Below are 12,765 nucleotides of genomic sequence, written 5' to 3' on the forward strand. Positions count from 1 at the left end.
GTGACATTACTCCCTAAAGGTGCAGACCCCGGAATGCACCTTAAAAGAAAAACACAAAAAATCCCCATTACCCCAACAAAACCAAAAGCAATACCCCTAAACAATAAGGGAGGGAAGGGAGGGTGGCTGCCGTCAACGACGGCACTGTGCTACACCCTCCCTCCCCAACCCACCTATCCTGGAGGTGGCTCCGGTGCAGGACGTGGACCCTGCTCCACCCTCGGCGTCGCCCACTTCGGTGGAGCCGATAGCTGCGCCAGGCAGACGGACCCCTCGGGCTGGGCCGGAGGACAGGAGGGCCCCTCGGGCTGGGCCGGGGGACAGGAGGGCCCCTCGGGCTGGGCCGGGGACAGGAGGGCCCCTCGGGCTGGGCCGGGGGACAGGAGGGCCCCTCGGGCTGGGCCGGAGGGCAGGAGGGGCCCTCGGGCTGGGCCGGAGGGCAGGAGGGCCCCTCGGGCTGGGCCGGAGGGCAGGAGGCCCCTCGGGCTGGGCCAGAGCGCAGTCTGGCCCCTCGGGCTGGGCCGGAGCGCAGTCTGGCCACTCCGGCAGTTCAGCGCAGTCTGGCCACTCCGGCAGTTCAGCGCAGTCTGGCCACTCCGGCAGTTCAGCGCAGTCTGGCCACTCCGGCAGTTCAGCGCAGTCTGGCCACTCCGGCAGTTCAGCGCAGTCTGGCCACTCCGGCAGTTCAGCGCAGTCTGGCCACTCCGGCAGTTCAGCGCAGTCTGGCCACTCCGGCGACTGTTGACTGGCGGGCAGCTCCGACGACTGTTGACTGGCGGGCAGCTCCGACGACTGTTGACTGGCGGGCAGCTCCGACGACTGTTGACTGGCGGGCAGCTCCGACAACTGTTGACTGGCGGGCAGCTCCGACGACTGTTGACTGGCGGGCAGCTCCGACGACTGTTGACTGGCGGGCAGCTCCGACGACTGTTGACTGGCGGGCAGCTCTGACGACTGTTGACTGGCGGTGCTGGGCTGACGCACTAGACTCCTGATGCGTGGGGCTGGTACTGGACGTGCCAGCCTGGAGACACGCACCTCCATGCTAGTGCGTCTAGCGGGAAACACCGGACCGAAAGGGCGCACTGGCGGTCTTGAGCGCAGGGTTGGCATCACCCCTTCCGGCTCGATGCCTACTTCGCCCTGGCACATGCGGGGCGCTGGTACCTTGCCTACCGGCCTGAAAATCCCAGGCCTCACCACAGCCCCAACCCCAAAGCACGGGACCTGTCCAGTCTGCCCTACAAGGGTACGGGAGCTGGCCTGGGGCTGTAATCTCGCCCGCCAAATAGCCCTTGTGCCCCCCCTAAAGAATTATTGGGGCTGCCTCCAACATTCCTCCCTCACTTGCCTCTGTCCTCTTCTCCGCTGCTTGGTCCTTTGGTGGTGGGTAGTTCTGTCACAAAAAGAGTCGTGTTGAATAGACCAAACTGCAGCGGGAATATGGATGCTCATGTTTTAATTCAAAAAAGGAGTAACGCATCCACTGGAAAACAATATACACATTACAGGAACAGTTTTGCAGGCACACAACACGCAGTGCAAAAACAACTACCCACGAAAACCAAACAAACACACACCTACTTATGGGACTCCCAATCAGAGGCAACTAGAAACACCTGCCTCCAATTGAGAGTCCAGCACCCAAAACTACACATAGAAAAAACAAACCTAGAACCTATACCAAACTAACACACCCCACTACACCACACACAAAACCCCATAATACAAAACAAATATACCTCTGCCACGGCCTGACCAAATATAATAGAAATAATACCTAAATATTGGTCAGGACGTGACAGTGTCGCACTGCTTTGCTTTATCTTTATCCAGGTGGCAGTCAAACTTGTTCTCAACTAGCTTACCTTGTTAAGTAAAGGGGAAATAAAAATAAATAAATAAAAAATATCTAACAAGTAATCTAACAGCTCCACAACAACTACCTTATACACACAAATGTAAAGGAATGAATAAGAATATGTACATAAAAATATATGGATGAGCGATGGCCGTGCAGCATAGGCAAGATGCAGTAGATGGTATAGAGAACAGTATATACATATGAGATGAGTAATGTAGGAAATGTAAACATTATTAAAGTGGCATTGTTTAACGTGACTAGTGATACATTTATTATGTCCATTTATAAAAGTGGCCAGAGATTTGAGTCAGTATATTGGCAGCAGCCTCTCTGTGCTAGTGATGGCTGTTTAACAGTCTGATGGCCTTGAGATAGAAGCTGTTTTTCAGTCTCTCGGTCCCAGCTTTGATGCACCTGTACTGACCTCGCCTTCTGGATGATAGCGGGGTGAACAGGCAGTGGCTCAGGTGGTTGTTGTCCTTGATGATCTTTTTGGCCTTCCTGTGACATCGGGAGAGAGTATACACTATTCAGCACAGGTCAAAAAGTGATTGATGAGATATTTTATGGGTCACGTGGTTATGCCCATATATGTACATCCTGCCAGGAAGTTCTCACGCTGTCGAGTGAGTGTTTATGTAACCTGATCGTGCATCTGTTTAGGTTAAAGCATGTATTTACATTAAAGCTGTCGAGGTGATTGATGTGTAGTTACCTTGTTGAACATGTGTATTGGGTTTTAACATTTTAAAGAGTAGGCCACTGTTGTAGTGAGCTTCTGGCCTGGCTGTTGTATATGAAACAGTATTTTCCGGGTGGGGTAGGGTATTGGTCAGTATAAGTAAACAGCTGTGAACACCACGAGCGACAAGAAACCTCGAGAGTTAACCTGTCTGGGAACCTGGGACGCTTGCGTCCCACCCTAGTCAACAGCCAGTGGAATCGTGTCGGGCGAAATACAAATACCTCATAAATGCTATAACTTCAATTTCTCAAACATATTACTATTTTACACCATTTTATAGATACACCTCTCCTGAATTGAACCACGTTGTCCGATTTCAAAAAGGCTTTACAGCAAAAGCAAAACATTAGATTATGTTAGGAGAGTACCCTGCCCAAAGAAATCACTGCCCTTTTCAAAGCAACTAGCATGCATCACAAATACCCAAAACACAGCTAAATGCAGCACTAACCTTTGACAATCTTCATCAGATGACACTCCTAGGACATCATGTTACACAATACATGTATTTTTTGTTCGATAAAGTTCATATTTATATATAAAAACAGCATTTTACATTGGCGTGTGACGTTCAGAAAATATTTTCCCTGAAATGCTTCCGGTGAATCAGCGCTACAATTTACAAAATTACTATTCGAAAACATTGTTAAAATTTAATATTGTCATTCAAAGAATTATAGATTAACATCTCATGAATGCAACCGCATTGCCAGATTTAAAAATAACTTTACTGGGAAATCACACTTTGCAATAAACGAGGTGCTATGCTCAGAAAAAATAGGCTAGGCGATACATGTTAGCGCCATCTTGGAACCAACTAAAATCAAATATACTATTGTAAATATTCCCTTACCTTTGATAATCTTCATCAAAAGGCACTTCCAGGAATCCCAGGTCTAGAAGAAATTTAGTTTTGTTCAAAAAAGTTAATAATTTATGTCCCAATAGCTCCTTCTTGTTAGCGCGTTCCGAAGGCTACTCATAATGTACTGAAGCCGCGGGTCTGGTCATCACGAATGTGCAAAAAATGTATATTTACGTTCGTTCAAACATGTCAAAAGTTGTATAGCATAAATCTTTAGGGCCTTTTTCAACCAGAGCTTCAATAATATTCAAGAAGGACGATTGCATTGTCTTACTAAACGTTTCGGAATTCCCCCTATGACCAACTTTCCAGGCCTCTCGTTCGGTCAGTTTCTACCGGAGAAGACTCAAACCACTTTGTAAAGACTGTTGACATCTAGTGGAAGCCTTAGGAAGTGCTAAATGAATCCTAACTCATGGTGTGTTTCATAGGCAAAGTGTTGAAGGTGATTCCACAAATCAGATTTCCACTTCCTGCATGGTATCTTCTCAGGTTTTGGCCTGCCATATGAGTTATGTTATACTCACAGACACCATTCAAACAGTTTTAGAAACTTTAGAGTGTTTTCTATCCAAATCTACTAATTATATGCATATTCTAGTTACTGGGCAGGAGTAGTAACCAGATTAAATCGGGTACGTTTTTTATCCGGCCATGAAAATACTGCCCCTATCCCAAACACGTTAACAACATACCCTGTGGATATACATGCAGGGTTTAACAACATACCCTGTGGATATACATGCAGGGTTTAACAACATACCCTGTGGATATACATGCAGGGTTTAACAACATGTAGGTGTTTACTGACATCATATCCTATCAAAGTGTAGGAGACAGTTATGTACCAGTCCTGAGAACAGTTCATATAGATGGAAAGGATGGGGATGGAATCATTGTTAACTATGACAAGTCACACTATGTACCTGTAATCAAGAAATATATTGAAAACATTCAGGATGAGATTAAAATAGATCAGAACCAAAATATAGTGTTTACTTATGGTGAAGTGATTGTTAAACTCCAATTTAGACCTTTCAAAGTTTCTCTACATATCTAAAAAAATATTACGTATAATCACAATAAACAATTGTTATGGTACACAACCACCATCTCTATACACTATGTATCATACTATGTGGATCAAGTGGGTAATGGATTACCCAGTTATTATAATTTAACTAGGCAAATCAGTTATGAACAAATTCTTATTTACAATGACAGCCTAGGAACAGTGGGTTAACTGCCTTGTTAAGGGGCAGAACAACAGATTTTTACCTTGTCAGCTCAGGGATTCAATCTAGCAACCATTCAGTTACTGGCCCAACACTCTAACCACTAGGCTACCTGTCACCCCAAGGTTATCATGAAACCCCGACTATGTATAGTTCAGGGATAGGGGGTATATTTCGTAACCTATTTAGGATGGTTATACCACTGATGAATAGAGGCATTAGCATTGCCAAACCTAATTTAAAATCAGCATCCAAAAATATAGTAATTGAGGTGGTCGCTAATGCTATGACTCAACGTGAGTCATCAGATCCTGAACATCAAGAAGTCTCAGGTCTCATGCTGTTGTCTTGAAGATCAAAACATACTTATGCCGGCCCCCGGTGTTAATGTCAAGGATGATGAGGTCAATGAAGGTGCTGATGAAGGGTTGAGCTATGATGAGGATGATGAGTTGATGAGGACGATGAGTTGATGAGGATGATGTGTTAATGTCAAGGATGATGAGGTCAATGAAGGTGCTGATGAAGGGTTGAGCTATGATGAGGATGATGTGTTGATGAGGATGATGAGTTGATGAGGACGATGTGTTGATGAGGATGATGAGGACGATGTGTTGATGAGTTGATGAGGATGATGTGTTGATGAGGATGATGTGTTGATGAGAATGATGAGGATGATGTGTTGATGAGGATGATGTGTTGATGAGGATGATGAGGATGATGTGTTGATGAGGTTGATGTGTTGATGTGGATGATGTGTTGATGAGGGTGATGTGTTGATGAGGATGATGTGTTGATGAGGACGATGTGTTGATGAGGACGACGTGTTGATGAGGACGATGTGTTGATGGGGATGATGTGTTGATGAGGTTGATGTGTTGATGAGGACGATGTGTTGATGAGGATGATGTGTTGATGAGGATGATGTGTTGATGGATGATGCGGCTAAACAGTTTGACACAATCAGTTCTGAGGTAGAGCCTCTACTGATTGAAGATAGGTTTCTCACAGCCTTTTACAGGACTCTAAAAGTCAGAGAGGTCCAATTACTAGATAGGTTTCTCACAGCCTTTTACAGGACTCTAAAAGTCAGAGAGGTCCAGTTACTAGATAGGTTTCTCACAGCCTTTTACAGAGCTCTAAAAGACAGAGAGGTCCAGATACTAGATAGGTTTCTCACAGCCTTTTACAGAGCTCTAAAAGACAGAGAGGTCCAGTTACTAGATAGGTTTCTCACAGCCTTTTACAGAGCTCTAAAAGACAGAGAGGTCCAGTTACTAGATAGGTTTCTCACAGCCTTTTACAGGACTCTAAAAGACAGAGAGGTCCAGCTACACAAACATATGGTTGCTTAACTAAGACGGCAGTACAGCCAAGACCTATCCTTCTGGCATAAAACCATGCCACGATTGATAAGCATCAATTTGATTAAAAAACCCAAACAAACGATAAAAGCCTTATGTAACATGGAAACTTCTTAAATAACGCCAGAACTGATCTCCTTAATTAACCAAATTAATGAGCTCAATCTTCCTTCAACACCACCCCCCCCACACACATCCACATGGCCCCTTCAACCCCGGCAGGCTATGAAGACAATGAACAACCACACGTTGAATTTGATGAATTGTAAAATTGTGTAATAAATCAGATGGGGGACGGTCTTGATAGAAGTGTCCATGTTTTGTACCGCAATAAATTTAACAATACAGAGATTCGTCAGTTTTTTAATTTCACATGTATGAATCAGAGCCATGATTATGCCGTTTTTTATGTGATGATTTTGGATAGTCTAGGAGAACTTTTAGAACGGGCTACAGATTTAGCTGAACCTCGTCATGTCTTACAGCTGGAAATATGTGGTGATAGTCTGCAAAACACAGTATTTCTTGTTTTACCCAATGACAAAGCGGACATTCAAGAATGTATAGCCCTGCTGGAACGTCTTGTTCAATCTAATTTATCCATCATAGCTGATAGGACCTTAGAACTTGTTGTGCAAATAGTCCGACAACCCCTAGGAGGAGGGGGTCAGAGAAGGAAACTAGATAGTCTCCAACCCCTAGGAGGAGGGGGTCAGAGAAGGGTTAGATAGTCTCCAACCCCTAGGAGGAGGGGGTCAGAGAAGGAAACTAGATAGTCTCCAACCCCTAGGAGGAGGGGGTCAGAGAAGGACACTAGATAGTCTCTAACCCCTAGGAGGAGGGGGTCAGAGAAGGAAACTAGATAGTCTCTAACCCCTAGGAGGAGGGGGACAGAGAAGGAAACTTGATAGTCTCCAACCCCTAGGAGGAGGGGGTCAGAGAAGGAAACTAGATAGTCTCATGCAATCAGAAATCATTACAAATTAGAAGGCATATCTCATAAACGTTATCAATCCTGGTAATCAGTTCTGCTTTGCAATATGTCTATCACATTTACTCCTTCCTGGATGTGCTGATCTAGAAGCTATACAAAAGGCTAGTGACCTCCAAAAGGCTGTAGGTCTATCACGTTTACTCCTTCCTGGATGTGCTGATCTAGAAGCTATACAAAAGGCTAGTGACCTCCAAAAGGCTGTAGGTCTATCACATTTACTCCTTCCTGGATGTACTGCTCTAGAAGCTATACAAAAGGCTAGTGACCTCCAAAAGGCTGGAGGTCTATGTATACAGGAGCCTATAACTTTCTCTATCATAGTCACATTAGAACATTTGCTGAACATCCAGATTGTGGTTTTGTACCATAGTAGTAGGGATAATTCAGCTCTCTAGAAGTTCCAGAACAACCCTCAACCTCATCCTCATATTCTGTACTTTTATGTGCAAAACAACCATTTGTATGGTATTACCAACATCAGAGCTTTCTAAGGAGCTCCCTATGTTTGTCCATCATGTCATTCAGGCTACACCAGACAGGGGAGGGCGGGGGGGCACTCTAGTCAGTATAACTGTTCAGTGCATCAGGATAAAACATTTCCTATGCAGCCCTTAATCTGCCCTGTCTGTAAAGGTATGTGGTATCCTACACTGCCCTGTCTGTAAAGGTATGTGGTATCCTAAACTGCCCTGTCTGTAAAGGTATGTGCTATCCCACACTGCCTTGTCTGTAAAGGTATGTGGTATCCTAAACTTCCCTGTCTGTAAAGGTATGTGGTATCCTACACTGCCCTCTGTCTGTAAAGGTATGTGGTATCCTAAACTGCCCTGTCTGTAAAGGTATGTGGTATCCTAAACTGCCCTGTCTGTAAAGGTATGTGGTATCCTACACTGCCCTGTCTGTAAAGGTATGTGGTATCCTACACTGCCCTGTCTGTAAAGGTATGTGGTATCCTACACTGCCCTGTCTGTAAAGGTATGTGGTATCCTACACTGCCCTGTCTGTAAAGGTATGTGGTATCCTACACTGCCCTGTCTGTAAAGGTATGTGGTATCCTAAACTGCCCTGTCTGTAAAGGTATGTGGTATCCTACACTGCCCTGTCTGTAAAGGTATGTGGTATCCTAAACTGCCCTGTCTGTAAAGGTATGTGGTATCCTAAACTGCCCTGTCTGTAAAGGTATGTGGTATCCTAAACTGCCCTGTCTGTAAAGGTATGTGGTATCCTACACTGCCCTGTCTGTAAAGGTATGTGGTATCCTAAACTGCCCTGTCTGTAAAGGTATGTGGTATCCTACACTGCCCTGTCTGTAAAGGTATGTGGTATCCTACACTGCCCTGTCTGTAAAGGTATGTGGTATCCTAAACTGCCCTGTCTGTAAAGGTATGTGGTATCCTACACTGCCCTGTCTGTAAAGGTATGTGGTATCCTACACTGCCCTGTCTGTAAAGGTATGTGGTATCCTAAACTGCCCTGTCTGTAAAGGTATGTGGTATCCTACACTGCCCTGTCTGTAAAGGTATGTGGTATCCTACACTGCCCTGTCTGTAAAGGTATGTGGTATCCTAAACTGCCCTGTCTGTAAAGGTATGTGGTATCCTACACTGCCCTGTCTGTAAAGGTATGTGGTATCCTAAACTGCCCTGTCTGTAAAGGTATGTGGTATCCTAAACTGCCCTGTCTGTAAAGGTATGTGGTATCATAAACTGCCCTGTCTGTAAAGGTATGTGGTATCCTACACTGCCCTGTCTGTAAAGGTATGTGGTATCCTACACTGCCCTGTCTGTAAAGGTATGTGGTATCCTTCACTGCCCTGTCTGTAAAGGGCCTTTGAAAAGCAGAGACCCCGAAGTGGTTCAAGAAGTGGAACATGAGTGTTATATTCAGCCATTGGCTGAAGATGAACATTCAGAGAAATATGTGGTTTATGACTTTGAGAGTAATCAACAGTCAGGGGTTCATCTGCCTATATTTGTATCTACCATGATTTTCAAGGGTGAAAGGTGGTTGGCAAAGAGCCTCAATTGTGCCCTACTCTTTCTAAAACATTCCTTAATAAAACCCCAGAACAAGAACTTCACTTTTGTAGCTCACAATTCTAGAGCCTATGATTCCTATCTTCGTTTGAACCCCTTGATACAACAAGGTGTTGCACCCAGGGTCATAGCCCAAGGTAGTAAAATCTGGTGTTTTGTAGACCCAGCCTTCAACCACAGATACATTGACAGATTAAGTTTCCTACCCATGAAATTGGTTCAAATGCCAGAGGCCTTGGGGTTTGAAAACTCGTTGAAGGTTGGTTTCCTAATTTCTTCACATCTGAGGAGAATCTCCAACATATTGGATCTTATTCTGGTCCCGTAATGTACCGGTGTGATCAAATGTCTCCCAAAGAGCGAGAGAGATTCATGACTTGGTATGAGACAGTACGTCATAACACCTTTGATTTCCATAAAGAGATGGAATTATACTGTGACAGAGGTACTTTTAGGACTGAAAACAATCACGTGATTTGGAAAGCCAAAGGCGTGACACAAAACAATGAAAATACCCCGCGTGTAAACTTGGAATCAATCACACGCTTGGTCGAGGGGTTCATAAACCACCTGGAATAGTGAATTGGAAATGTTGAGCTCCTACAAAGAGATTGTTGGGGATGAAATCTACGTAATTCCCCACTTACTAAAAGATTCCAGGTCGTCTATGACGAGAGATTACTTTTACCTGACGGGACCACCTTGCCCTTTGGTTACTGACTTTATGGTACAAGCCCCTGTGTGTCTTAACCCTTAAGATATAATGGATGCTGTAGAAGGTTTTGATCACAGGTTACAACTACCATTTCCAGCCTAAATCACAGGAACATCCAATAGCTGTAAAACTTGTTTTGTACAAAGTATTTTAGAGAATTCTGAACATGTATTATCTCAAAAACCTGACAATATTGTGTGGTGTTATTCATGTTATCAACCTTTGTATGATGAGTTGTTGAAGAAAATAAAAATCAAGTTTGTCGAAGGATTCCTGTCTGATGATGAACTTTAACCTCCTCATAAAAACAATCTGCTGGTTTTGGATGATGTGCTATTTGCCGGTAGTGACCATCCTGAAACGGATCGAGCTTTTACTCAATTTACTCATCATCAAAACCTGTCCGTGCTTTACTTGGTACAAAATGTGTTTCACCAAGGTAAAAACAGCCGTACCATTAGTTTGAACGCCAATTACTTGGTTTTGTTAAAATAAACCTAGAGACAAACTACAAATAAACATTCTAGCTCAGCAGATGTACCCTGGAAGGAAATCCTACTTTATGTAGTTATGAGGACGCTACCAAAGAACCATTTTCTTATTTAATTGTGGATTTTAAAATCAAATACTCCAGAACACCTGAGGCTCAGAACAGGATTGTTTCCGTGGGAGTGGCCGACATTTTACATTCCTAAAAAGTAAACAATATGTCTCTGCGTTTAAAAGGGGTTATCTTCTACCTTTACTCAGTATAGCCATGTCCTTCATCACCAGCCTTATTGCTACCAGGCGTGGGGGTTATCTTCTACCTTTACTCAGTATAGCCGTGTCCTTCATCACCAGCCTTATTGCTACCAGACGTGGGGGTTATCTACCTTTACTCAGTATAGCCGTGTCCTTCATCACCAGCCTTATTGCTACCAGGCGTGGGGGTTATCTTCTACCTTTACTCAGTATAGCCGTGTCCTTCATCACCAGCCTTATTGCTACCAGACGTGGGGGTTATCTACCTTTACTCAGTATAGCCATGTCCTTCATCACCAGCCTTATTGCTACCAGGCGTGGGGGTTATCTTCTACCTTTACTCAGTATAGCCGTGTCCTTCATCACCAGCCTTATTGCTGCCAGGCGTGGGGTTATCTACCTTTACTCAGTATAGCCGTGTCCATCATCACCAGCCTTATTGCTACCAGGCGTGGGGGTTATCTACCTTTACTCAGTATAGCCGTGTCCTTCATCACCAGCCTTATTGCTGCCAGGCGTGGGGGTTATCTTCTACCTTTACTCAGTATAGCCGTGTCCTTCATCACCAGCCTTATTGCTGCCAGGCGTGGGGGTTATCTACCTTTACTCAGTATAGCCGTGTCCTTCATCACCAGCCTTATTGCTGCCAGGCGTGGGGGTTATCTTCTACCTTTACTCAGTATAGCCGTGTCCTTCATCACCAGCCTTATTGCTGCCAGGCGTGGGGGTTGAACATATGTACTTAGTGCCTCAAGAGTTGGATAGACTTAAACATCAATTAACCTGTTGGGGATATGGGGCAGTATTTGCACGGCCGGATAAAAAACGTACCCGATTTAATCTGGTTACTACTCCTGCCCAATAACTAGAATATGCATATAATTGTTTGATTTGGATAGAAGACACCCTAAAGTTTCTAAAACTGTTTGAATGGTGTCTGTGAGTATAACAGAACTCATATGGCAGGCCAAAACCTGAGAAGATTCCAAACAGGAAGAGCCCTCTCTGACCATTTCTTGGCCTTCTTTGTCATCTCTATCCAAAACAAAGGATCTCTGCTGTAACGTGACACTTTCTAAGGCTCCCATAGGCTCTCAGAAGGCGCCAGAACGTTGAATGATGACTCTGCAGTTACTGGCTGAAAAACAGTAGCGCATTTGGTAAATGATCTGAGAACAATGAGACGGGTGCACATGAAGAGTCCATTTTACTTTCTCAGTCTTTGAACGAAAACAACGACTCCCGGTCGGAATATTATCGCTATTTTACGAAAAAAACACATAAAAATTGATTTTAAACAGCGTTTGACATGCTTCGAAGTACGGTAATGGAATATTTTGACATTTTTTTTCACGAAACGCTCCGGGCGTGTCACCCTTCGTTACCCTTCGGATAGTGTCTTGAACGCACGAACAAAACGCCGCTATTTGGATATAAATATGGATTATTTGGAACCAAACCAACATTTGTTGTTTAAGTAGAAGTTCTGGGAGTGCATTCTGACGAAGAACAGCAAAGGTAATCCAATTTTTCTTATAGTAAATCTGAGTTCGTGACAAAAAAATGCAAAATATTCCATTACCGTACTTCGAAGCATGTCAAACGCTGTTTAAAATCAATTTTTATGCGATTTTTCTCTTAAAATAGCGATAATATTCCGACCGGGAGTCGTTGTTTTCGTGAGTACCAAACTTGGTGGGTGTCAAAATAGCTATCCTGTGATGGCCGGGCTATCTACTCAGAATATTGCAAAATGTGCTTTCACCGAAAAGCTATTTTAAAATCGGACACCGCGATTGCATAAAGGAGTTCTGTATCTATAATTCTTAAAATAATTGTTATGTTTTTTGTGAACGTTTATCGTGAGTAATACAGTAAATTCACCGGAAGTGTTCGATGGGAATGCTAGTCACATGCTAGTCACATGCTAATGTAAAAAGCTGTTTTTTGATATAAATATGAACTTGATTGAACAAAACATGCATGTATTGTATACCATAATGTCCTAGGAGTGTCATCTGATGAAGATCATCAAAGGTTAGTGCTGCATTTAGCTGTGGTTTTGGTTTTTGTGACATTATATGCTAGCTTGAAAAATGGGTGTCTGATTATTTCTGGCTGGGTACTCTGCTGACATAATCTAATGTTTTGCTTTCGTTGTAAAGCCTTATTGAAATCGGACAGTGTGGTTAGATTAACGAGA

This window comes from Salmo salar, unplaced genomic scaffold (assembly GCF_905237065.1).
Source record: "Salmo salar unplaced genomic scaffold, Ssal_v3.1, whole genome shotgun sequence".
NCBI lineage: Eukaryota > Metazoa > Chordata > Actinopteri > Salmoniformes > Salmonidae > Salmo > Salmo salar.